We start from the raw sequence: 26,618 nt of genomic DNA, 5'->3' as shown, positions 1-26,618 counted from the left end.
TCCTGAACAGAACACCAACTGTGCAGGCACTAGGATAAAAAAAAAACTAATAAATGGGACCTCGGAAAACTTAAAAGTTTCTGTAATGCAAAGGGCATCATCAATAGGACAATATTGCAGCCTACGGAATGGGAAAAGATTTTACCAACTCCACATCTGTTAGAGGCTAAGATTCAAAATATATTAAGAACTCAAGAAACTACACATCAACTAAATAATCCAGTTGAAAAATGGGTTACAGATCTAAGCAGAAAGTTCTCAACAGAGGAATATCAAATGGCCAAGAAACACTTAAAGAAATGTCCAACATGCTTAGCCATGAGGCAAAAGCAAATCAAAATGACTTTGAGATTCCATCTCAAACCTGTTAGAAAGGCTAAGATCAAAACCACAAGTGACAGCTCATATCGGCAAGGATGTGGAGCAAGGGAACACTCCTCCACTGCTGGTGTAAGTGCAAAGCTGTACTTTACAAATCAATATGGTATTTTCTCAGGAAATTAGGAATTGATCTACCTCAAGACCCAGCTATACCTGTCTTAGGCACACACCCAAAGGATCCTCCATCATATCACAAGTACACTTACTTGCTCGACTATGCTTATAGCAGATTTATTTACAATAGCCATGAACAGGAAATAACTTAGATGCCCCTCAAATGAAGAATGGATAAAGAAAATGTAGTACATTAACACAATAGAATATTACTCACCTGTTAAAAAAAATCCACAGAATGACCCCAGCTAAGACTCCTAGCAATAGAGGACAGGGTACCTGAACTGGCCTTCCCTTTGTAATCAGATCGGTGAATACTTCAACTGTCATCATAGAGCCTCCATCCAGTAATTGATAGGACCAGATGCAGAGATCCACAATCAAGCACCAGGCCAAGCTCGGGGAATCCAGTAGAAGAGAGGGAGGAAGAAATATATGAGCAAGGGAGGTCAAGATCATGAAGGGGAAATCTACAGAGACAGTTGAACCAAGCTCATGGCAATGCATGAACTCTAGACCGACAGCTGTGGAGCCTCCAACGGACTGAACTAGGCCCTCTCTGCCTGTGGAAGATTGTTGGGAGCCACCTGGAGGCACAGGTGGTCCTGCAGTTTGGAGGTAGCCACGTGGGGCTGAGCACCCTTGCCTGCACCCTTGCTTGCACATGCTCAGACCAGCAGAATGGCATTAACCAATCAGGACAGCGTTCAAACCTCTCCACCGTTTAAAAGCAGCTGCCTCTGGACTCTACTTCCTCTCTCTAAGCTTTCTCTTGTCCCTGCTCTATCTTCCCTTCCCCCAATTTTCCTCAATCAAAGGGCTCCGAATAAAGACGTGACCAGGGAAGGAATTTTCGTTTTTAGTGGCGTTCATTCCTGCTGGTCAGGATGCGCGCCGAAACTGGTGCTCAAAACCCCGGGACGCCGAGGGACCCTGACAACTACGCCGGGGGACCCTGAGAAGGAAGCGCCCAGCAACGTGCTGAAAGTCCGGGAGAAAAAGCCGAGATCAGACACCAGGACACAGAGAGCCGTGAATTTCAGAACTCTGAACACGTGGAGCGGTGAGTGACGTCAGTTAAATCCTCCAGAAAGGGGAGGAAAAAGAATGGAAAAAGTATAGGCCTAAAAAGAAAAGAAAATAGAAAGAATCAAAGTTAAGGTATCTGAAAGAAGGTACAGAAAGCAACGGGGAAGAAAAATCCCTTAAGTTCAGTGCAGGAGGAGTGTGAATAAAAACAGCAGCAAAAAAGGCGAGGTAACTAAGGTGGGACTATGAGGACGATGGGGTACGGGAGACCGCGGCTTCCGCTCCCTTTCCGTCCACCTCCGTACTCGCTGTTAGAGACTCGGGGCAACAGTCTCGTAGGGAGGCGAGTTTGATCATGCTTGAAGACTGCCTTTCCTGTTCTTAAAGAGCCACAGAGCTTTTGGAGGTGATTTTCGCCTAATTTTGTTAAGAGAGCTCAGTCTCTGGCTCTCACGTACAGAAAACTTTAATTTTGATTGAGGAAGTAGCCGGTGGTGGTGGCGCACGCCTTTAATCCCAGCACTCGGGAGGCAGAGGCGGAAGCTGCGTGGTGAGCAGCATCGCCGCTAAAGACCTAAAGATGGAGAGGGGCCAAACTCTGAACCGCGTTTCCATAGCAACATGGGCGGGCGGAGGAAGCTCACCGGCGGGGCCACGTGCTGAGTGCTTGTCACTCCCCGGCCCCTGGGAAGGTCTGAGACTGGGGCCCCCCGCGGCCGTAACCGGGCCCTCCACGGGTGGGCGGATGCCCCCCCTCGCCGGAGCTTGGAAAAGGCTCACTGCCGGCCGGCGGTGCGAGTTCTATGCCTGAGGTGAGGCAGGGTGCACAGTTCGCAGGTACGGAATAAACGGCGAGCCCGCTCACGGCCGGGGCGGGGCCATGCCTTCGGGCCATGCGGAGCGCGCCACAAAGGGCCTCAGAGGCGGAGCTGCTGCCGCCCCCGCTCACAGCCACAGCCGCCAAGAATTCAGTCAGATAAAAACATTTGTCGCCAAAAATTCAGTCAGATAAAAACATTTATCCCCCCCAAAAATTCACAACGTCCCTTTGTCAGCAGGAATTAGTCAGATCGAATGCCGACGTCCATTTTCCCTCATAAACTTCAGGCAGAACTGGTCCTAATTATCATAATAAAGGCGCATCAACCTGGTTACCATTACCTATTGCCTCTGGCAACGGGTGGAATAAACAATGCTACCTAGAGGTTTTTTCATTTGAATGCAGGGGCTGGAGAGATGGCTCAGAGGTTAAGAGCACTGCCTGCTCTTCCAAAGGTCATGAGTTCAATTCCCAGTGACAACTGTTTTGGTGTTAGACAATAGAGGGGGACTACCAGTGACAGCTTCCCCCAGAGAAAGGATTTCTTTTGCATTCTTTACACTTAATTTTTAATTCAAAATTTTGCTGGTACAGGCAAACAAGATTTGCTTTTTGAAACAGAGACCTGCAAGTCTCTAAGTTCAAAACCAGCCTACTTCCAGTACTGATTGTGCTGAATTTTTACACTGAGAGTTTTTAGTACTCTTAAATGTTAATTTGGGAGGAGAGTTTTGTTTATGTTTTTCTAGGAATGCTGACATACATCTGGATGCCAGCAAGACTGACCAGAGAGATAAAGAAGATGACCCAGTGGATGCTGAGTGTCCTGCTGTGGAAGATTCGTGCAGAGACAGCAGTGATGACCTTCTGGGCGGTGCCAAGAGCAGCTGTTTCACACCATCGACTTGAGCAGCACCCTGTGCAACCTCTTATCTCTTAACAATTTTCTGACTGACTCTATTTTGCCTTTTCCTTCCTTAGGAATGGGTGGGAGCAGAGATATTCTTGGCATGCTGTGTCTAGGTGGAAGTGCTGTATGTCTTTGATTGGTGTGCTACCTGCTAGCCCAAGTGAGGAGGGACAAGGTCTTTGTGGCACAGGCCTTGGCAACCTTGGAATGTGTATCCTCACCCCAAGTTTGGCTCTCAGCCTCAAAAGAGCTCATAGGCAATTAGCCATGCATAGCCTTTGTACCCTCTAGGGACCATATAGTCCCACAAAGCACGGAGGAAGGTATGCATTGGCGGAGGGTGTGTCTTGTTTTTCTTTTCTTCAATCTGTCCACACATCATGAGGTGGGGACCAGATTGGAAAATAGTTTTGCCTTATTGCTCTTAAAGACAATAATAGGGGGAGCTGTTGGGAGCCACCTGGAGGCACAGGTGGTCCTGCAGTTTGGAGGTAGCCACGTGGGGCTGAGCACCCTTGCCTGCACCCTTGCTTGCACATGCTCAGACCAGCAGAATGGCATTAACCAATCAGGACAGCGTTCAAACCTCTCCACCGTTTAAAAGCAGCTGCCTCTGGACTCTACTTCCTCTCTCTAAGCTTTCTCTTGTCCCTGCTCTATCTTCCCTTCCCCCAATTTTCCTCAATCAAAGGGCTCCAAATAAAGACGTGACCAGGGAAGGAATTCTCATTTTTAGTGGCGTTCATTCCTGCTGGTTAGGATGCGCGCCGCAGAAGATAGTTTTGGAGCTTGGTCTATCTGATGGGCCCCCAGAAGTAGGACCAAGGTCTATTCTGGTGCATGAGCCCATTCTCTGTGGTGGGATGCCATGTTCGGCCTTAATGCAGTGGGGAGGGCTTGGTCCTTCCACAGATTAATAGGCCAGGCTTTATTGATTCCCCATGGGAGCCCCTTAGCCTTTGGAAGGAGTGAATGGAGGGTGGACTGGGGAGGGAAGGGAAAACTATGGTTAAAATGTAAAATTAAATTTAAAAAAATTAAAAATCATTTAATAAAAACAAAGCAAAATACTAATGAGATTTGCAGAGAACTACAAAAAAAATTATCCAGAGTGAGGTAATCCTGAATGACCCAGAAATACAAACATGATACGTACTCACTTATAAGTGGATATTAGCTGCACGGTAAAAGTAATAATGCTACGGTCCACAGACCCAGAGAGGCTTAGCAAAACGTAAGGCTTAAGGGATGCTGCAGTGATCTCCCTGGGAAGGAGAAATAGAATAGATTTCACTGGAGGACTGGGGGCAAGTGGGGTTGTGAACATGGGGGATCAGTGGGGAAAGGGAAGGAGGAAACACTGGGAAAAACAGTTGAAACTGGGGGGCATTTGGGGAAAAGGTAAAAAACTTAATGTAATGGAAGCTGCATGGAATCCATGACAGTAACCCTAGTAAAGAGTCTACTAATGGGGGGCCTGGACCCTGAACCAGTCACCTTCTGTAACCAGGCAAGGCTTCAAGTGGAGGGATTGGGACACCAACCCAGCCACAAAACCTTTGACCTACAGTTTGTCCTGCCTGCAGTGTTCTGGGACCGGAGCCTAGCAGGTTCGTCATCAAAGAGACCAGAGAGATTCATCCAGGTAAAACTGTACTCAGGATGTAGTATAAGAGAGAAGGATAAAAATAAAAGAATAAAGAAAATGCAAACCCAAATCACAATTCACTGTCACTTCATTCACACCAGGATAAACAGAATTTAAAAAGTTGTATAATAACTGTTGACCAGGATACAGAGAAGTTTGATTGTCATATCCTGCTGTGTGAAATATACAATGAAGCAAACACTTTGGAAAGCAGCCTGGAACTTTCTGAAGGATTAAACACAGAGCTGTCACTTTATCCAGTCATTCCACTCTTAGGTACATAACCCAAGAGATGAACAAATGTCCATACAAAAGCTTTACACATGAGTGTTCATGGTAGCACAAACTGAAAAACAAAATTAGTGTCCATAAATTAGTAGATGGATAAGTAAAATATGGTGTAATGAAAGGTTGTTCAGCAAGAACAAGAAAATATACTGAAGGAGGTAACTCAGACCCAGAGAGATAATTGTCTCTTATATGTACATCCTAGCAGGAAACCTTTAGATATAAGGTTATAACATGAAGTAACTGCAGATGCCAGGAAAGTAAAAAGGATCACGATGAGGGAAAGAGCTCTAGAGAAGGGAATAATAGCAGAACACAGGCACTGGGAAGGGGAAATAAGAAAAACAGTGCAGAAAGGAATTTACTTACCTGGGAGTGAGGGTGACAAGGAAAGAAAGAGAGAGCAATAAAAACCCTGAGGACATTTGAAAATCCACAGGAAAATATACGTTTACTTGCATTACGTGTGTGTGTACACAAATATTATTCTAAATGAAGCTATATCATTGAGGTAACAATACTACCACCAAAGCCATAGGATATTTAACAAAATCCCCAAACCAATCATGAGAAACTTTCTTTTGAACTGTTGGTCGGGGGGGTTCAATGACCCTCAAAAAATATAGGTTATTTGGTGAGGCCAAGAATTGGAGAGGAACCTCCTGCTGCCATTCCTCTAAACCAGAATGCTTGTAACTTCATTCTAATTAGTTATCCTCATATAGATATAGATGACCGTAGCTCTCGCCACTCACCAAAGAAACTCATTTTTGCAGCAGTTGGGGACCAGGTGGGTCACAATTAAGAGAACAAGCGACTGTGGTGTCCAGTCCCAACTGATCCATCTGTGACACAGCCCCTATTCCTACAGCTCAGGGACAGAACAGGATAGGAAGAGATTCTAAGAGTCAGAGGATAAGGGCATCTGCTGTGAGAGTGTCTTCTCTATATGACAGGGAAGCTGTGCCCTTGAAATCTAAAGAATGTAGTTGCCTAAAAACAAACAAACAAATAAGTGACCTGAAAATCAACATGTCAACATTGATATGGTACTTTCACAAGAACCACAAGACGGTTTTTGTGAGATATAGATATAGCTCTCACCCTCAAACAAGAGCTATAAACAATGACTGTTGAAAGGGAAAACTAATCAGTCTGTTCCAGGGATGAGCCCCCGACAGATGACTCCATCACGAGCAGTAAACCTTAAGTACATATGCATACATGTAATACTAAAGGAACTCAGCAGATGTATTTAAAAAGTTGTAGGGAAAAGAGTGTGTGAAGATAATTAAAAAATAAAAGATCATGAGGAATGAGGTGGTGGGAGGAGTGAGTAGAAATGAATAGAGTTTTCATATATAAAATTCTCAAGAATAAAATATTTTTAAAAGAAAAAAGTATTGATGTATGAGGCAACATCAGAAGACATAGGAAATGGATCCAATCACATATGACTATATATTGTATGATTTCACTTATGTTAAATGTTGACAATATGTGGAAGGCAGAAGTCCTGGGAGAATGTGTACTATTTACATGAACACATCCAGGTCAAGAACCCTGATACCTGTCATGGGAAGAGAAAAGCCTTGCCCCATCAGACTCAGAAGACTAACAAAGCTTGCCCCTGTAAAGTTTGTGAATAGTTGAGATACTGCTAGAGACACCAGAACTTCAGACAAAGGGTCCAGAGGTCTCTGAGCTTGAACTGACCTGAATGTTTCCCCCCTGTGGGCTAGTTTTCATGTTATGAGAAGGAACCATGTAGGCTTCCAAAGGAGTGAAGCAACCAAGAGAAACCTTGGGGTATGAACCCTAAGGGCACACTAGTGGCACACATATCTTGGCAGCAACCAAAAGCTCTCTAATTGTACTTAAGATACTCTCAACAAGAGGGAAATAATGCCTGGTACTGGAAACCTAGCCAACTACACAGGCTATTGAAGTCTTGGAAACTGAAGCAGAACTTACAACCTCCACTTTACTAAATTAGCATAATCCATAAATACATCCCTTATATGTATCCTTATACCCACATATAAGTGTAGTCCTCACCCTTCATCAAAGAAATCTGTCTTTGAAACAGGCAGATACATTACAAAAATCCCACAAATGATCAAAATGTAGAGCTGTGAAGCCTAGTCCCCTGTGATACATCTACAGCACAACTCCTGCATCCAAGACTCAGTGATAAGTACAGAACAGGGGTCAGAAAGATTGTAAAAGAAAGAGGATCAGAAAATTTGCTGTGAGATTTTGTTTCATAGGAATGTCAGAAGTTACACATATAAAGTCTCACTGCCTAAATTTGAGCTGAACAAGGAATAATATACATGCTAACATAGATGGGAGAAAGTTCACAGGATCTCAGGCCTGTATGAAGAACTACAGATGGCTAAGGAAAGCTGAGAGTAGAAGAAATGGTCTTCCCAAGATAAGAGCACATCAGCTAATTATCCAGTGCTAAATGATCAACCCTTAAAACATATATATGTATAAGTAACATTATATAGACGGAACATTTAAAAATATACAGAAGTATTCAAATACATGTATGTAGCAACAACCAATGAAAAAAGAGACTATGAATTTGAAGGAGAGAAATGAGGAGTATATGGAAGGGTTTGAAGGGAGGAAAGGGAAGGGAGAATGGTAGATAACATACTTGGTACAATTTCTTTCCCAACATCTGATATCTGTACATCTTTCTCAATAGGTTTACCTACTGTTGACACAGATAGCACACTCTAGAGAGAGAGAGAGAGAGAGGTCTTAATTCTAAACCAATAATTGACAGGTAGTAGAGAGAAGATTTAAAAAAACACAAAAACCAAAACCCAAGAAAACACCTCCTGCTTCCTAGTCCCCACAAAGAGAATATAGGTTTAAGTTCTGTGATGTTGAAACGCTTTAACTTGGCTAAACAATGCACCCTTCCTTGATTTTCTTCTCTTATCTTCATTATTTCCCCAGTCTCTCCTATATTCTTCCTTGAAAGAATTTCCTAATAATCCATATTCAAAAAAACTTTTCTTCTTTAGGTCTTCATTGCATTACATCAGCTAAGGTAAACTGTTTTAATATAAATTAAATTATATATTTTCCTATTTTAAGTTTTACAGTGGTATCTCCTTGTTTGGAAAAAAAAAACAGCCTTCTTATAACTGGTTGCCTACAGTTCCACAACAAGATAAGACAATTCCAATATTGACCTCAGTGCAATAGACGGGTGATGTGGGATTCCTCTCTGTATACTGTGAATACCATTGGTTAATAAAGAATCTGCTTTGGGCCTGTTGCAGCACAGAATAAGGCAAGGTGGGAATTACAGACAGATAGAGGAGGAGAGAGTAGGCGGACTTGAGGAGAAGCCATGTAGCCACCAGAGGAGAAAGATGCCCATGCATAGCTACTGGTAAACCCTGAGCCTTGTGGTAAAATATAAAATAATAGAAATGGATGAATTTAAGATGCAAGAGCTAATTAGAAATATGCTTAAGCTATTGGCCAAACAGTATTGCAATTGAAACAGTTTTCTGTGTTTATTTCAGTTCTAGGTGGCTGGGAAACAAACGAACAGCCACTACCAACAAAATGGTGCCCAAACATTGAGGGTTGGTGCCTACCACCCACTTTGGGTCCAGGTGCTCGTGTGCCATTTCAGGGTTGGGAGAAAGTAGCTTAGACCATGCCTCCCCACCTAGGCAGATGGCAAGATTGGGTCTTCTAGGTGTGCACAGGCAAGAGAGCATGGCAGATTCCCACCACCATACACAGAGATATTTCTAGGCCTTGCGATGTGCTGCATGGCAGATTTAGCTTTTACTCAGATAAAAAGGGTTTATAGGCTGCACAGTGCTACTCAGAGTTGAGGTGGTGAGGATGCTCCCACCTGGCAGTCTCACAGGCAGAGAACAGACCTCCACCATGTTGGATCGGGTGGAGCCAAAAGGCATAAGCAGCCTTAGTCCTAGCCATGCTGTTTAGTATTTTAAGAAGCAGTCTTGGTCAGAAAATTATTACAGGTATGCAACAAAGACAAATTCAGGTGGAAAAGATCTCTACATGGGACACAGTATTGGATAAATGTACATAGGCTTGAGGGGAGAAGATATAGACAGTTATAAAAAGAAGTAAATGGTTTTTTAAAAAATAAAACAAAGTCTTTAAAGAGACAGAGTACTGACAGTCATAGATTAAAGGAATAAAGAGAAATAAGCCAAGTAAAAATGGAAAATACACAGAGAGTCTGGATTGTATATTATTGTGTCTTCTTTGAACTTTTTGACTGTGAATGAGTCAGGTACAGAGAGACATTTCATTGTATGGGATGCTAAGCTAAACAAATATATATATATATATATATATATATATATATATATATATATATATATATATATATAGGGTATCTTGACTTCAAATTTGGATCTAAAAATATGGTTGCTTTAGAAAAGAGGTTCTGCCTTTCTTTCCACAGAGAATGAGAACCTGTGGGTTCCTTCTAAATTAATGTGGCTTGATGGAACAAAACCCCCTGAAAGGTCTCTATAAACCCCTAAAGTTGTTTTACCAAACCAAAATACAGGAAGCAGTTTTGAGAGAACTTTGCCCAAATTCCCAAATATTGTTTATAAATGTTTATTTACATTTAAAGGAGGATATATTATAGAGATAAATACTTTGAATTGGTATGGATCTTGGTTTATTGATACAAATTTAAGGTAAATATTGTTATATGTATTTCTACTCTTGTTTAAAATATTGTGCTTGTGCAGCTCATTTAAAAACGTAATGTATAATTAAGAAAAATAGGTTAATAGATAGTCATCTATAGTAGTCACCTTTGTGGTCATGTTAGCTAGGTTTTTCTAGATATACTGAGATATATTTCAGATAGATAGATATTCTTCAAACCTTGCAAAAACTAACATTAACATGGCATTTAAGACTTTTTAAGAACTTAGGACTTTTCATGACAATGAGACACATCTGTTCCTTACAGCACCAGTCTACTTCAAGAGGATGATGGGAATCAAAGAGACTCCTCATGAGTTTGTTAGCAATTTGGGCAAGAAACTGTTCTTGCCTGGACTGTTTGATGCTATGCTATATGAACTGTACATGCAGGGCCCACAGAAAAATGACTGCTGAATTTGCCTAAAGAAGGTGAGACAGTCCTTCAGTGTTCCTACTTCATGAGAGAACTGCCAGACATTTTCCAGGACAGAGAAGAAATCAACTGATGAACTTTGCCAGTACAAGGCATAAGAGATCTCCAAATTCCCTGCTTCGTGAAAAAGTCTGCTAGATACTATAGACTTGTAGACTGAAGATAAATGCTGCAACTATACAGAAAAATTTTGGGTGACTGTCCAGACAGCAAACGTCTCTGTCAATTCTAGAGTTTTGGAAGTTGCTTACAATGTACTTCTTGTTAACTTAGATAATATATCTGGTGTCTTTGATTAAGTTGAAGAATAGATAGTTAGAGTTTTCCTTACTTGTAATAAAAGATAAAGTAGATATAAATACTATAAGTATAATTCTTGCTTGATAACTGTTTTGTTGTGTGTAATCTTGCTATGTTAAAGTTAAAACCTTCCTTTTTATTTAGACAGAAAAGGGGAGGTGATGTAGGATTCACCTCTGTATGCTATGAATACCACTGGTTAATAAAGAATCTGCTTTGGGCCTATTGCAGTGCAGAATAGGGGAAGGTGGGAATTCCAAGCAGATACAGGAGGAGAGATTAGGCAGAGTCAAAGAGAAGCCATGTAGCCACCAGAGGAGAAAGACACCCATGCACAGGCACCAGGAAACCATAAACCTCATGGTAAAATAAAAAAATATTAGAAATGGGTTAATTTAAGATGAAAAGAGCCAGCTAGAAATATGCTGAAGCTATTGGACAAACAATATTGCAAATAATATAATTTTCTGTGTGTTTAATTCAGATCTGCACAACTGGGAAATGAATGAGCAGCCTCTACCAACAGACTGGGTCAAACATCTTCATTATATCTGACACATTTCTACATAGGATGACTCCTCAGCCAAAGTTCACACCCTGGTCTCTATATGCATAACTCCTTCATATACATATTACTCTCAATTCCTACACCATCTATCTGTGTCATCTTCTTACCACCTTGTATTCTAGGAGAACATCACATTTATTAAGATATATAACCATTTATCGTCTATAGGTTAATATAACATTGTCTGGCTATGAGATTCTTCTTTTATTTTGTCATGCTACTAACTCTGCAACCATTTAAAACAAATTAATAAAGGTACAAATAAGAAAAAATATGTTTCACTTTTATGCAGTATCTCGGGTTTTGCTCCTGATGCTTTTATTGCAATATGAAGAGTGTGTGGGTATCAGAGTACTTCCCATCAGGATATTGCATTCTGCTAGAAACTACAAAGATGTTGGAATAATCAAACCCACTATTTCTAGAAGCTTGAATCCAAAACCAAATGTATATAGGGTCCTTTATACCTTGTCATTATCTTCAATAAGCTTTATAAGCTACAATTGACTCAACTTTACAAGGTCTCTCAAAGTTATCAAAACAAAATCCTACATGGATTTTCTATAGGTAATGAAGCCTAGATTATTCCAAACTCATTATTCGAATGTGGTGATAAAAACTAGCCTTCTTTATTGAACCCAAATACTGCTGGATTCTAAAGCAAAATTCAAAATACTTTAGAAAGCTTGAAAAATGCTAGAACTACTTCTTGAAGTGTAGTGTTTTTAATTATTGCTGCCTTTTAACCTTTTCAAAATAATAGTTTTTAAACAAGGAATATCTCTGTTATGGTATGGCCAGTAATAGAACTGTTGAATAAGTGTTAATATTGCCATAAGTCAACCATATCCCTTCCACATAGTATGAACTTGACCACATAATTGTCAGCAACTCTCATTAGTCATATACTAAAATATGAAATTAAGATAAAAGATATGATGCATGAATATAGTTATATTAACATAAATATTCATGCTATAAAAATGCTTCTTACATAATGACATCTTCTTAGATACTTTTACATTATCATGACAAAATGCCATGGCCAAAGTAGCTTATAATAGAAAGCATTTAATTTGGTGCTCATGGTTCCATAGGGTTAGATGGTAACCTAGGCAAAGGTCCTGGGACAGTAGCTGTCACATAGTACAGAATTAAGAAGTACTAGTCATTCATTTATGTTCAAAGGAAGGTAATTTGAAATTGAAGTCTCGGTTAACAATATTACAACAATTAAAATTTTTTAAATGCAAATATATACTCTAACATAAAATCAGAAGAAAGACTATTCTAGTTGAGGCTTTCTATGTATGGTTATATTTACCTTCATAGACAAAGTAATGACTTCCTAAGGGGAATTTTTTTTCATAAGCCCTGATTGTGTGTGTGTGTGTGTGTGTGTGTGTGTGTGTGTGTGTGTGTGTGTGTATGTGTGTACAACCTAGAGGGAGAAAAGGCCTTTGGCCCTTCTGGTATGTTTAGATTAGATTCTTAAACAGTCACACATTTCTTCCTCAAACTTTAAAAAAAACTCTTTTTAATAACTTCCAACTTCCAAAATAAAATAAGTTCTGATCTATGAATTCATTTTTTAACTGAGGAAAAACTTTGAATGCATTAATTGAGTATCCTGGATTAAATAAAAAGGCAATTACTTTTTTCTATTATCTGAATGAAATATAAATGTATAAATTTCATCACTATACTTAAAAGATTTTCTTCAGTGGCAAGAAAGTAAAACAGTTTTCTGCTAACTCAAGCTCATTTAGAGAATGAAGAACTCTTGAATTTTCCTGTGACCTGAAACCATTTGAGTTTCATTTTGTCTTTCTCTTGTGAAGGTTGCTTCAGTGACCCAGGGCCATTCTGTAGAAACAACCTATAACATCACTTCAAAGACACATCACTTACCAGTTCTACAAATCATAACCCCTTCTTCATTCACTCTAAATGTTTCCTTTCTCATCTATCCTGAGGTGGAAGAAAGTGAGGAATGAGACAGTTTCCAAGATCAGCATCTAAAAGGAAAAGACTAGGCAGATGAAAATCATCTCTTCTGCTTGCATCAATTAAAAAAAAAAATAGACAGCCACGAGTGAACCTGTAATCTTGGGGCAAATGCTCACCAACCATATTTGCTTTATGTAAAAGCATATCCTTTTCTATAGTGGTTTAATTTTTGGTAGAGATTAGCTTAAAAGTATTCAAAGAAACAAATACATTGCCACCTAATGTCTCTGTAGACAGTGAGTAAAAGGCACTTCATCCGAATCAAAGAACACACTTCATTCCAGCGATGTATATATGAAAGAAAATCTTATTTTGTTTTTTGTGTTCCTAGGCACTATTTTAGAGTTTCCAAAAGAAAAAAATGAAGTAGCATTTTTAACATTGTGCCAGCAATATTTAGATGATTTTCATATTACGAAATTTAAAATACAGTTGGGGAGCAGGTGAAATAGTTCAGTGGGTAGAAGCACATACTATGTAAGCCTGGTAAACTGAGTCCAGAGTTCCATCCACAGATCCCACACTGGAATGAGAAAAATGATTCCTAAAAGTTGTCATCCTGTCTCCTATGCACAAGCCTTAACTCACCCCCACCCTCCACTCACACACACACACACACACACACATACACACACATGATCATCACCATCATCTGTAAAAATACAGTTGAGAAGCTGGAGCGATAGCTCATCAGCTAAGACTATATCCTGCTCTTACAAATGGTCTCTTTCAGTTCTCAGCATCTATATTAAATAGTTCACAGCCTTCTATAATTCCAGCTCCAGGGATATCTGATGCCTTTGATGTCCAAGGGAACCTGCACTTACATGCACCTACATCCTCCAATGCATATAATTGAAAATAATAAAACAAATGTTTAAAAACACAATTTAGAACCTTACATTAGTTATTTATATGAAATGTTCAAATATATATGAATACATGTATATATTAGGTCATATCTTTATATTAGATGATCTTTCACTTTCCTAATTATTTTCTTATATTGTTGCTAATGTGCCATAATACATACAAGCTCTAATTTTAAGTAACTTGATTTTAAAATATTTCTACAATTGCTATTTTTTGTAGGATTCAAAGTTAAAGAAATTAGGAACAAGGTGACTAATGGGATAACGATAATTAGTAGGTCATTTTATATTTATAGTTAGTTAGCTAAGGGACTGGATAACTAAGGGACTTTTTAAATTTTTTTAATACTTACAACTTCTTACTGTGAATATTTATTTTACTGCAATTTTTTTCTGTCAGGCTAAGTCTCCAAGTGGGGAATGGGTTCCTGCCAGCACTCTGAAATCAGTTGTTCAAAAATCTTAATTATACATAAACAAAGAGTGGGTGGAAGCAGTGCAGAGTTCTAATGAGTTGATATAACTAAACTCAAGCAAATCAACTTTCTTCAAAGCCAGCAAGCACAGCTTTGACAGTCATCCATCAAACTAAAGGTCTCATTAATAAATGCCAATTAGAGGGCATATATCCACAAATGTGGCATATATAGCAGAAGTCACAAGATCATTTCCTCCCAAGAAAATTAGTGATCAAGAATATGCCCCAACAGTGCAAATGACCAGACAGTGCAAATGGCCAGACAGTGCAAATGACCAGACAGTGCAAATGGCCAGCCCACCCAACAGAAGGCTTGCTCCAGACCAGAATTCAACCAGTGTTATTCATTCATTCTTGCCCTGGCCTCTACCCCCTCTGTGGTGTGTGTGTGTCTCTCTGTCTGTCTCTCTGTATCTCTTTGTCTCTTCCCTACTTAGAAGTTCAGAACCACACAGAATTTTGTTTGGGGTTATCCAAATTCCTTCACAATTTGTATAGAAGTCTAACATAACTTTTTAAAAGCCATGACATGCCCATAATGTATACAGGGTCTCTGACTTCCGCTCTAAGCGAGGCTTTTTCCTAACTTAATCATACTCAAATTTCACCCCTTTTAAAGATCCTGATTCAAAAATGTTCACTCATTCTCCACAGTCCACAAATTTATACCATCTCTTCCTGTGGTATTTTATGTGCATAAATTAAAAAAGAATGTCTTCCAAAGAGGATTTTTTAAAAAGGGGGAAAAGTCATAAACTTTCTAAATTTAGTTCTTTTATTTAACTCAGTGTATTTGTTCACATAACATATGTATGCATTTCTACAGGCTAATAAAAGAATCCATTCCTATTCTTTAGTTGCACAGAAGTACTGGATCAACTCAGAAGCTGCATCAGACATTTAGGATTATTATCACTATGAAATCTAGCACATAGGAAAATAAGTCAAGGAAAATTCTTCACAAATACACCCCACTGGCACGCTGGCTCTTACTGCACAATTCACACATATATGAATCCCCATGTGTTGCTTCTGTCACAATCGACCTGACAAGGTGTGGCGCTAATCCTCAGACAAATGCCCTTGTGCTGTTTGATATCAGGGAAGGGAAGGAAGATTTCATACGAGGTGTAGACATGCAGTTTCTCTGTCCAGAAGCCAAGGGCTCAATTTGATACACACCACTAGTTCTTTAAGGAAGTGGAGGGGGCGCTTTCAAAATGAAAAGCTATATCCTTCCATGATGACAGAGATAATTAATGATGTAAATGAAAACGTTCATGTTTGATATTTTTATGCAAATGAGTTAGACTAGTCTGCATTAGCCCAAGTTGATGTCTAGTCTAATTGCCTTTTAAAGTGACACCTTCCATCACACATGCAGGCCTTTGCTAAATTCATTTATTTCCATCTTTCCTGAAATGATGATGAATGGTCTGAGCTCCATTCAATTATTTAAAATGTGCAAAGAAACAGAAACAATGAAACTGGCAAAGGCCTCTACATTCTTAGGAACAATTTGGGCTAATTAACATCAACTTCTCCCCCATTCATCATATCCCTTTAGAAATATAAACAAACTGTCAGCTTTAACCTAACAAACAGGTCACTGAGCTACTTAACACAAATTATTCTTACATGAAAAGCTCCTTCTCAGGCAAGATTCTCCTTTAGGGCATCTGGGGAGCTGAGCTATTAAAATTGAAGACATATGTTGCAGTCGAACTTGGCTCCCAGATTGTAGAGATGGCTCTTGTGACAATTCTCAGTCAGCATCCTTGCTGCCGGCGACAGGCGACAGAGCCCCAGGATTTGGGGCAACGGAAGTCAGAGGGAAAGATGCTCACAGAGAGAGCCCTGCACACTAGACACCGTTTCACAAACCTTGATGCAGCCCACAACTTTGTTTGGTTTGGTTTGGATGGGACAAGGAACAGGAAGGTAAAAATGTGGTCGTGACAAGACTGTGGATTTTAACATGTTAATTTTACATTCCGCCCTGTGAGGCCGGTGTTACTTAGCTCTGAATATTTAGCTGAAGACTGTAAATCATGTCCTCCCTTTCAGAAAAACTGAAAAAGATGTGACTAGCAGGGTACCATTGGAAAGGAACAACTTTTCAATCGATCGGGTGTGTTCATTTGGATTACTTAAAAACTCCAAAATCTTACCTTTCAACTAAGGGATCAAAATAACTTGATTACTACTTTATCCTAGAACGCTATGTTTCAATCCTTGCCTTGACATTGAACCAAGGTATTATTTTCTCTGCTGTATAGATACCATCACAGAGATAGTTAATTCTCATGCTTTTCAATAGTTTCGGTCACTATAAAGTCACCATGGACACTGAATTATTCCTTACTGAATTCACTATTCAGAAGCAATAGAACGTGAAGTTGCTCTGGGACACAGGTCAAAATGTTTTTATTAACCAATCAAAATGCAATCTTATTTTATGTGTTCCTCTGTAAAGGACCTTACTTATTATAAATTATTGATTCTTTAACACTGGACTCACAACCTTCTGCAGGACCACAATGTGTCTTAGACTGAAGCTTACTTAAAACATGTATTTTATTGTAATGTACATCATTGTCTTGCATTTAGACAAACTAGACAGCACTTTAGTGTTATACTTGGAGATGACTTTAAGAAGTGAAATCAAGCACCAAGTAAAGCACAACAATGAACAGACCTTTGAAAGAAGATGTTTTCCAGCTCAAAAGTTGAAACAAAAAAGCCATACACTATCTTGCTTGACAACAGATGACTCAAAGTTTCACTACTCTGCACACTGTAAATAACCAAGAACCTTCCCAAGTCATGATCTGAAATTGCATGGTGGCCATTAAGAGTCATGAAATCTATGAATGTCAATGTCAACTGCATATACATTCACTGATACATTCTTCTTTCACATTTCCTAATGAAGTAGTCTGAGTGCTCTCTCTGAATGGGAACCAAAGCCTTCACGAAGTAATTAATGAAGCATATGGCCACAGACTTACTTGCTACATGCTGCTAGAGGATACAGACTTTAAAACCAATTAGCATATGCCAGTACCTTGGTTACAGTAATTCCTTCAGAGACAAGGACAAGGCTCAGTCTTGAGCAGATGACGTCAGAGATATTTGCTGAACACTTCAGATAAAATGGTCCTACAATAGCCATGGACCCTGAAGACCCAGCCTCAGAATGAAGCACTGAGAAAACAAAAACAACAAAAAAAAAAGAATGAAAAGAAATGGGACCCTCTTCAACCTTTTTTTACTTTTTAATTAAATAGCTAATAAATTGTCTTAATTGTTTAAAGTTTGTTTTGTTTTTCTTGTACCCAAGAAATCTCATCCACCGGTATTTTCCATGCTTCTAACACAAGCAAATGCATATATGCATGTGATCAAGCACACGTGTGTGTACACACACATGGGAGGGGAGATAAGTTTGCTGAATTATCTTTTGTTCATCTTATACTTTATTTTCTGGCACGATAGCTTGTACATAGTAGCCACTGATAGACACATTGACCTTGTTTAGCAGAACAGGGACTAATTTCTCAGGTGTACTAGTAAACCAGGTACCATAGAAATCACAGACTAATTTACCGAGATGACTTCTGTCACATCGCTGCACACTCATGAACACAAAGTTCTCATCAGAGTTATCTCATTAAGAAGCTATTTACTCGTCCTAATTTCCTTAATTAAGAAGTTTCTTACTTTACATTACAAAATCTTTACCACAAAAGACTAAATTCTTACTATAGTCAATCACGATTGTTTTATCACATAAAATTACAAAACCAATATGCTTACATCTCACATTTACCTCAAAAAGTAGAATAATGGGGATTGTTTTAGAAATCTCTCACTCTTTCCTTCTCTGGATTACGGAACTTAGTAGAACTTAATATTATTCAAGCTTCATTTGTAAATGAGAATAAACAAGTCAGCTTTTCAAAGCTGTTGCCCAGTCTTCCCTTGCTTTGTAAGTGGTTTTAGTAGCCATTACTATTTGTGCATGCAGGACTGCATTATCATAAATTGGAACCACAATCGCCTAACCTCAGAACAGCTGATGAGTGACTAATTACTCCCATAGATGGCCAACTGCTTTGGTAATTATCCCACTGCAGACAAAATCCATTCTGTATAAGAAGGAGGTCCTTTTCTACCTATAGCCATGCCTACTATTTAGAAGATGGATGGGTGATAGAGGACTCACAGGTAGGAATGGTAGGGAGGAATAGGCAGAATAATGGTGAATTGAAAAAAAAACCTACGGTTTCCTTAACAAACAAGAGACTTACTATGAATTTCTCTTCTTCCAAGGTAATGGAATTCTATCCATTTTCCCTACAAAATAAATGTATATTTTATGTGCAACTATGAGAAAAGTATAAGTACTCCAAATATGAGATAACAGCAAGGAAACAAAAGCATCAATCACCCTGCTCTGATCAGTACACACTGTGTACCTATATTGAAGTATCACACCATTACAAATAATCTGTACAATTATTTATATCGATCAAAAATTTATGCTTAAGGAGATGGAAATGAGGTATCAATTCACCTTACTTTACATTTTAAATTAGCCAAATCATCTGGAATGAACTCATATTCTCTTTTTAGCATTTCATAAAGTTTTTGGAAATGTTTGCGATGCTCTAGTAATCTTGAAGATTCCACTTGAGCCCATAAAAATGGCATAGAAGGACCATGCATGTCTGAATGTGCATTTCCTTCTCAGTTACTTCTCTATGACTGTGACATGTCATTAACTTCATATTAAAATGACCCTACACCTTTGAAAACATTCCTATATCATTGCAACAAGCTAGTGGTGCAGCTTACATTTTAAAGATTTCTGAAGCAGAGTTAGGCCATGTTTTCTAGGCAGCTATGCTCGTCTCAGTCTCTGCTCACCAGATGAAGCGAGCACAGCAACACAGCAAAACAAACAAACAAAATCGTCAACCGTAAAAGCACAAGTCTGAAATCCCAAAACTGAGATCGAATAATCTCAAGTTTAGAGGTCACCTAGTCCAGTCTTTTACACTATAATTGAAAATAAATAGATCTCATTACTACCCAGCTAACATGATGCTCTTAGGACAAAAGAAATCAAAATATTTGACAGTGACCAGTTTGATAAGAATAGGAAGATACATAAACGTTCTGGTACTTCATACTAGAAGCAAAATTTACAGGGGAATTTGGAAACATTTATCAGGATGTCAGAACAAATATGTTTGGTCCATAAATCTCCCTTGTATAAATCATCATACAAATAAATAAATTTATACTCACACAAGTGCACAAACATGTTCGGTTACAGGCATGTCCACAGATCCATACACATGAGCACATGTGCATCTAGATGAAAATACCTCATTACAGGGTGATTATTGCAACATGCTTGGTGCTATAGTTTGTATCTAAAATGTTTCTCAAAGGTCCATGTGTTAAGAATTAGTCTCCAACACTATTAGGAGGTGGTAACCACTTTGATATGAACCATAATGGGAGGTTTCAGGATATTGGGGTCACATTAGTGTGTCCTAGAAGAGGATTCTGGAACTATATTTCTGTTTTCCTCACGACCAGCTGGACAACTTTGTTCTCCCACAAAGTTCCACAGAATAGGCTGCTTCACTCTATGTCCAAAGCAACAGGGCCAAGTGCTCTGTACTGGAACCACAGACACCCGAACTAGAACCCAATGCTAGCTTTTCAGTTGGAAAGCCTGATTGCTTTTAAGCATCACTATGGACGTAGACAATTGTGGTCCATGGGCGCTGTTGCTGTCCTGCTCTACTCAGGATGCATCCCTCCTTGGTCAAGGAAAACTTTATCCTGAATTATGGAATTCTTCACGAGAGCAGTTTCTTGTAAGAGCTGTGCTACCACCTCCCAAGGGGGATGCTAGATAGGTCAATTAATTTACTTTTTCTTTCTGTTTTGTTTTGTTTTGAGACAGGGTCTCACCTTGTAGCCCTGGTTGTCCTGAAACTCAATATGTACAGCAAGCTGGACTCGAACTCACAGAGATCCACCTGACTCTGTCCCCCAAGTGTTGGGGTTAAAGGCACGTGTCACAAGACTGGCCTCACTTAACCTCCCTTAATTGCAGTTCTCCTGCATGCTTATAGAATAAGATATTTCAATCTTTCCTTTCCAAGCACGTCTTTGTTACAAAAGATGTTTAGTTTTCCAAGATATTATCTCTTTTAGCAGGAAAGTTCCTCTGAACTGTACAATTCACGGGAAAAGGATAACTTTTTTTTTATTTATTATTTCACAAGGTTGATTTAATGAGTTTCAAATATTTTAAACCAGTGTTTAGATGCAACAAGATTATGCCATCTATCAGCAAGCCTGACTAGTCCCTAAATCCACTGGAACACTGACTGCAGCCTTCTCAACGTCTAGAACTATAAGCAATAAATTTCTGTTGTTCACAAATTACCAAATCTAAGGCATTTTGCTTGACTAGCCTGAGTAAGCTACGACAGGGAAATAAAACAAGTGTAAAATTTAAAGCAATGAATAATCTATCAAAATTTATTTTGTTTTTTCCAAAAACTATTTCCATAACAAATATTTTAATTTTAATAAAAAATAATACAAAAATGGCTGTTTCCATGGCTCATAGCACAAACTTAACTCACATCACACACTGAACTATGTATGGTAAGAGATTTTTATGCACTGTGTAATAAAACATGCACAGAAAACAATGAAGGAAAGTATTTAGCACATGCAAATACAAACACACACACAAACCACATTTACAAAAAGGACATTAAGATTTAGAGGAACTATTATCTTTCTCAAGGTCACGCAGATTAGAGATTACCAAACCTGGGCCGACTCTGGGGAAAACCGACTTGAGCATTTGTGGCCACACGTACTAACACTTTAGGTTCCCTTCTCACCAGTCTGGGATCTGTTTCATCTACGAACGCCTACACACTAGTGGTCCCAGAGACAGAAGGCGCCAGTCGTTCTCACACTCACGTTTCTCTCTCTCTTCTCTCCTCTCTCTTTCTCTGTCTCATTCTCTTTCATACGCACACATAATAAAATACATCTCAAAAAGAATGTCACCCAAACCTAGGTATTAGTAACTGCATGACCACTCAAAGCAATGTAGGCAATATTTCAAGAACCAACATAGAAAAGTGCCCTTCCCAGAGTACAAGAGTCAAACCACATTTGCAGAAGCTGTGGTCTGTATCCAGCATCAGATCTGAGGACCTAAACTGCAACAAGGAAACCAAGGAAATCTACCCCCACTTCACCTGTGGCACAGACACCAGTAACACCCAGCTTGTCTTTGATACGGTGACAGATGTCATTACACAGAACAATTTCCATCTCAAATACACTGGCCTTTGTGAAGAGCCAGGCATGGTCTGCTTGCCTGTGGTGAAACCCATGGGGTGTCACACCCCAACTCACGCTAGAGTTCTGCCTTCTTGGTCCCATGTTTCTGCAAACATAGATATATTTAGGTAGATTGCTAGATAGGTAAGCACACACGTGCACATATGGAGATGGCAAAGATCTCAAAAGTGTCAAGGCTTCCTCAAGTTTTAAGGAGCTGGCTGTCACAGGTTAATCTCAAGGCCATCGTAGCCCCCTTCACGCTGCCTTCCTGAGTTGGCCCCACTCTGCATGGGGGTTCACAACGGACTGCCTGCCAAGGTAGAGGCTGCAGGTTTGGGACCAACTGTGCCCACTGCCTTGAAGAAGGTCAGCTCACCAACTGGGCTCTGGACTGGGGACTACCCCTGACCAGGAGGGAGGCCCAGAGCAGGGACTGTGTGCCTCCCCTGCGAGCCACACCCAGCTCATCCCTCTGCACCACACGTGTCGTATACCGCGGACCTGAGGAAACAAGTGACTGTAGGAATCGGACCTCTGACCACTGCTGGCTCTTTTTAAACAGCTAAAAAGTATGCAGCAAAAATTAACCCAGGAAAATAAGTGACATCATTTATTTCAAACTAGGCTGGCTGCGTTTCCAGCTTCCCTTCTGCTGGTCTCATGTTTTATGAATGGAAATCTGTTTTTTCTTCCCTGGTGTCTTCTTTTTTAAAATTATTTTTATTTTTGGCCAAATTTTATGTTTTACGTAAAAAAGCTACCGATTAAGATGTAATTAAATATTCTTTTTTTAAATGCCGATTTTCAAAACACATTTCATTTCAGGTGTCCCTTTTATGTCTGGCTTGCTGAGTATAGAAGCTGTCATCTGGATGATTCTGCTTCTAGGGGAATTCTGGGGCCCCCGTGGGACGTATGTACGTAAACTTCTGCAGTGTCGTCTTGTGATTGTGCCGTTTTCTGCTTTATTTTTATTTAAGAAAAGTAAATGTGATGCATTTACAGAAGGTTCTTTACCTAGGAACAAATGAACAACAGCTAAATGTCTTGATATTTAAAGTATAAATTAGCTATGGCTTTGCCAAATGAAGGAAAAGCAGCAGGAGCTGCTACTCCCTGGTCCGCAGACACTACAAGCCGAGGTCGGCTGGCAGCTGTTCAGATTCCTTTGAGGATACAGCCAGAGCTGTGCCCTGAAGAAAGCCTTGCTGGGATCTTGTATTTCAGGCCTTCTAGCCCCAGGGCCCCACAGGTACTGCACCTAAAAGAGCCTGGCTGTGCATAAAAACAAAACCCTGTTGCCAAGGGGACGGCAGCACTGCAGCCTTTGTGCCATATCTCTCTATCTCTCTCAACCTTCTTTTTTTTTTTTGTAACCATGAGTCCGGTCAGTGTATGTACAGAACCTCAGTCAAGAAGTTGAGATGTACACAGAGAGAGAAGAGCCAATAACCATATAAAGTCAAACATCGTCTACTTTAAGAAAATAAAATACCCTGAATATAGAAAAAGAAAAAAGAAAGAAGACATAAAGGAAAAGTACTTTTTGAATACAGAATTCTTTAAACTTTTCTATATTAAAAAGTAATAATTGTAGTCAGTATTCATATTTAGTTGGCCAAATACATATGACACGTACTAAACACTAGACACTATTCCCCACACGTTGTTCACTCAACACCTCTATAATGAATTATCATCATCATCCCTAATTCACTGGGAAATGATAACTAGTAAGGTTAAATCACTGGACCAAGGGCTTGCAATTAAGCAATAAACCCCTGGGACAACAAGAAAACCCAGAATGAAGCAAAGGAACCAGAAAGGAAGGAACCCTTGTCACACAAGGCATAAAGTGCCCAGTTTGTAGCATTGCCTTCCATTTCTTGCTCCAGTGAGATCTCACCTCTTTGTCAATAGAAGGAAAGCCAAAGATACATCAAGCCACGATACATAAATGCAGTCTAGGCCTTTTGAAATTCCATTTTCCCTTTACCTGTCACAGAGAGTGGCTGAGAAAGCAAATAGTTCCACACGGTGAGGCAAACTGTGTGCTGGTTTTGGCTCTACTTCTCACTAACAGTCCAACAGCAAGGGAGCCACTTGGCTCTTAAATGTCTGTGTTTTGTCACGGTCACTGAGACATCTCAGAGTGGGAAATAATGGAATAGGCTAAATATATATTGGGGCCTCTGAATCTTTCTTTACATTGTGAAACTGTCAAATAGTTGACTACTTTTTCCTGTGGGTAACCAAAGGATGTTATGAAGAAACAATCTTAAATATCATTTAATGAGGAATAAGTACAAACTATATTTCTCTGAGATGTGACATTATTAATATCATTTGAGATTTCATGCCATAGCAAAACCATAGCTTAAATATATATAATAAAGGTGAAATATTGCATTATTATTAAAACTAATTTATGGTTAGTCTTTACAACTTCATAGTATTCTGGGTCCAGGACTTCTGATTTTACATTGACCTGTGCTTTCCATGAAAACCATGTTCATACCTGTAAAAAAAAAATACCTAATTGTGGTAACGCAATAGTTTGTGAATGCTATGTCAGACTTTCTAATCATACTCTTGGGACCCAAGCAGCTTATTTCCTCTGAATTTCTGTGACTTATGTTCTATGTTAGGAGGTTTCAGTGGTTTGCACAAGCATGAGCTAGCCAGAAAACTAGTCCCTAGAGCTCTTGCTTTATTATTCAATGCAAAATAAGATACTAAAATGGAGGCAACTCTGCTATTTACCAAAATTACCTAATAAGCTTACAGAAAGCAGGTGGGTGAGCATCACTCCATTCTACAGCACTAAGCTCAACTACTTCAAACAGAATAAATAGACAAGCTCTTCCAAGGTGTGTTCATGGTCTTCGATTTCACAGAAGGAAAATTAGGATGGCAGACATGAAGTTATAATAAAGATACGATGCAGCTCTTACCTCTGAGGACTGAAGGGAACAGAAGAGAGAGTGATAATGTAATTTCTCATCTATTGCTCTCCAGGTCATCCTCCCCTTGACCCAAAATCAACTCTACCCACATAGCAAGTAACACAATCATGGTTCAGTTATTTGAGGGATTTTACCATATTGTGAACAATTCTTATCAGTTAAATCCATAGCAATGTGGTTTTTTTCTGGGGGCAGTTACTTCCAGACAACTGGATTTATTAATGATTAAATACAGTAGTCATAATTAAGAAACAGTAGCTTCGACCATCAGTTACATATTACTTGGTTTCAACAAAGACTGTAAACTATTGGAAGAATTTGTTTGGTTTCTTCTATGCCAAACCACTATATAGTTCCAAAAAGGAAAACACACATACCAGTTAGTTTTTAAACAATGGGTACACTAATAGAAGGGTAGTGTCAAGAAATTTAACATACATTTTAGTGGGAAGAAAATCTAACCCAAGAATAAGATGTAGTTCTTTTAAACTTTTGAATATTCACATCTGTTCCCTGAACTTTAGTGCTGGCTTCAGTGGAAAGACTTTAACTTTTCATAGGATGAGAGTCACTTCCTGAACAAAACTTGTTAATGAAATGAGCCTGAGAAACTGATGTAGTGACTATGATCTAGCTGGAACAAGAACAGAGAATCAAACATCAGCAGCTATCCTTCCTCTTCCATCTCCCAGCCACACCCAGCATGCATACTCCCTTGTTCCAGACTGTAAGCCACTGTTTCACAACATTCAAGGTCATTTCCAACAGTGCAGGTAGAAAAGCAACTCAAGGGGAATCAACTCAATAGAGATATTAATTCCCAATGACTGTCTGAGGCTCAGCTAAAGAGTGGGGTAAAAGAGGGAGAAAGTGAAGATCCTATCTCGATACCATTACTTTCTGCTTACCAGAACTTGGTTCTAGAAAATGTCCATTATTTTACTATTATCGACATGTGAAATGAATGCCAAAGAATCGAACAAATAACAGAATCGATTATAAAGAATAAATTTATTTTAATAACGTCTTATTTCTTATCAATTTTGGTTTATTTTCCTCCAAAGAGACCCAAATATTATTGGGGCATGCATAAAAATTCCAAGCACACCAGCCATAGCGAACTTTAATCACAGCACTTGGGAATCAAAGGCAGGCAGATCTCACTGATTTTGAGGCCAGTCTGGTCTCATAGAGTTCCAGGACAATCAGAGATCCATAGAGAGACCCTGTCCAAACAAACAACTTCTAAGCAAACAGAAGAAAGACTAGAGAAGAACTGATAAAAGGAAAAGAAACAAAGAAAAATCAGACATTTGGCCATGCTCTAACAGAGTACATCAACTGTCTTCAGATAGTTATCTTCCTTCCTTCCCTCTCTCCCTGCCCCCACCCTTCCTCCATTTCTTTCTTGTGTCTTTTCATTGCATTTCACTTTTAGCTATATACATAACTCCCTATCCCTCATACTAAACTTCCAAAGACCTTTGTTACTTAATATGTGGTCTCCTGACGAAGCTTCAGCCAATTGGATAGAAAAGGTGGTGGTGCAATTCATTTCCAGTCAGAGCATTATTAAGAGAGATTTTTTCTCCCCACTTTGCAACTCAGGCTCAGATGAGGATATAGGGATATAATTCACCTTTTATTATGCAACTGAGAATCA

The 26,618-nt window shown here is 39.3% G+C and overlaps 1 protein-coding gene and 1 pseudogene across 1 annotated transcript in view; one reads left to right on the top strand and one right to left on the bottom strand.

The window, feature by feature from the left end:
- The window catches only part of Slc25a21 (solute carrier family 25 member 21), a 490,942-nt gene that overhangs the window by 416,829 nt on the left and 47,495 nt on the right, over positions 1-26,618 (bottom strand). The window lies entirely within an intron of this gene.
- On the top strand, positions 2,153-2,364 carry LOC148120524 (Nuclear RNase P; annotated as a pseudogene).

Source organism: Myodes glareolus, chromosome 11 (assembly GCF_982192425.1).
Source record: "Myodes glareolus chromosome 11, mMyoGla1.1, whole genome shotgun sequence".
NCBI classification, from domain to species: domain Eukaryota; kingdom Metazoa; phylum Chordata; class Mammalia; order Rodentia; family Cricetidae; genus Myodes; species Myodes glareolus.
The sequence above is the reverse complement of the archived record's forward strand: the minus strand, read 5'-3'. Positions and strand labels throughout refer to the sequence as shown.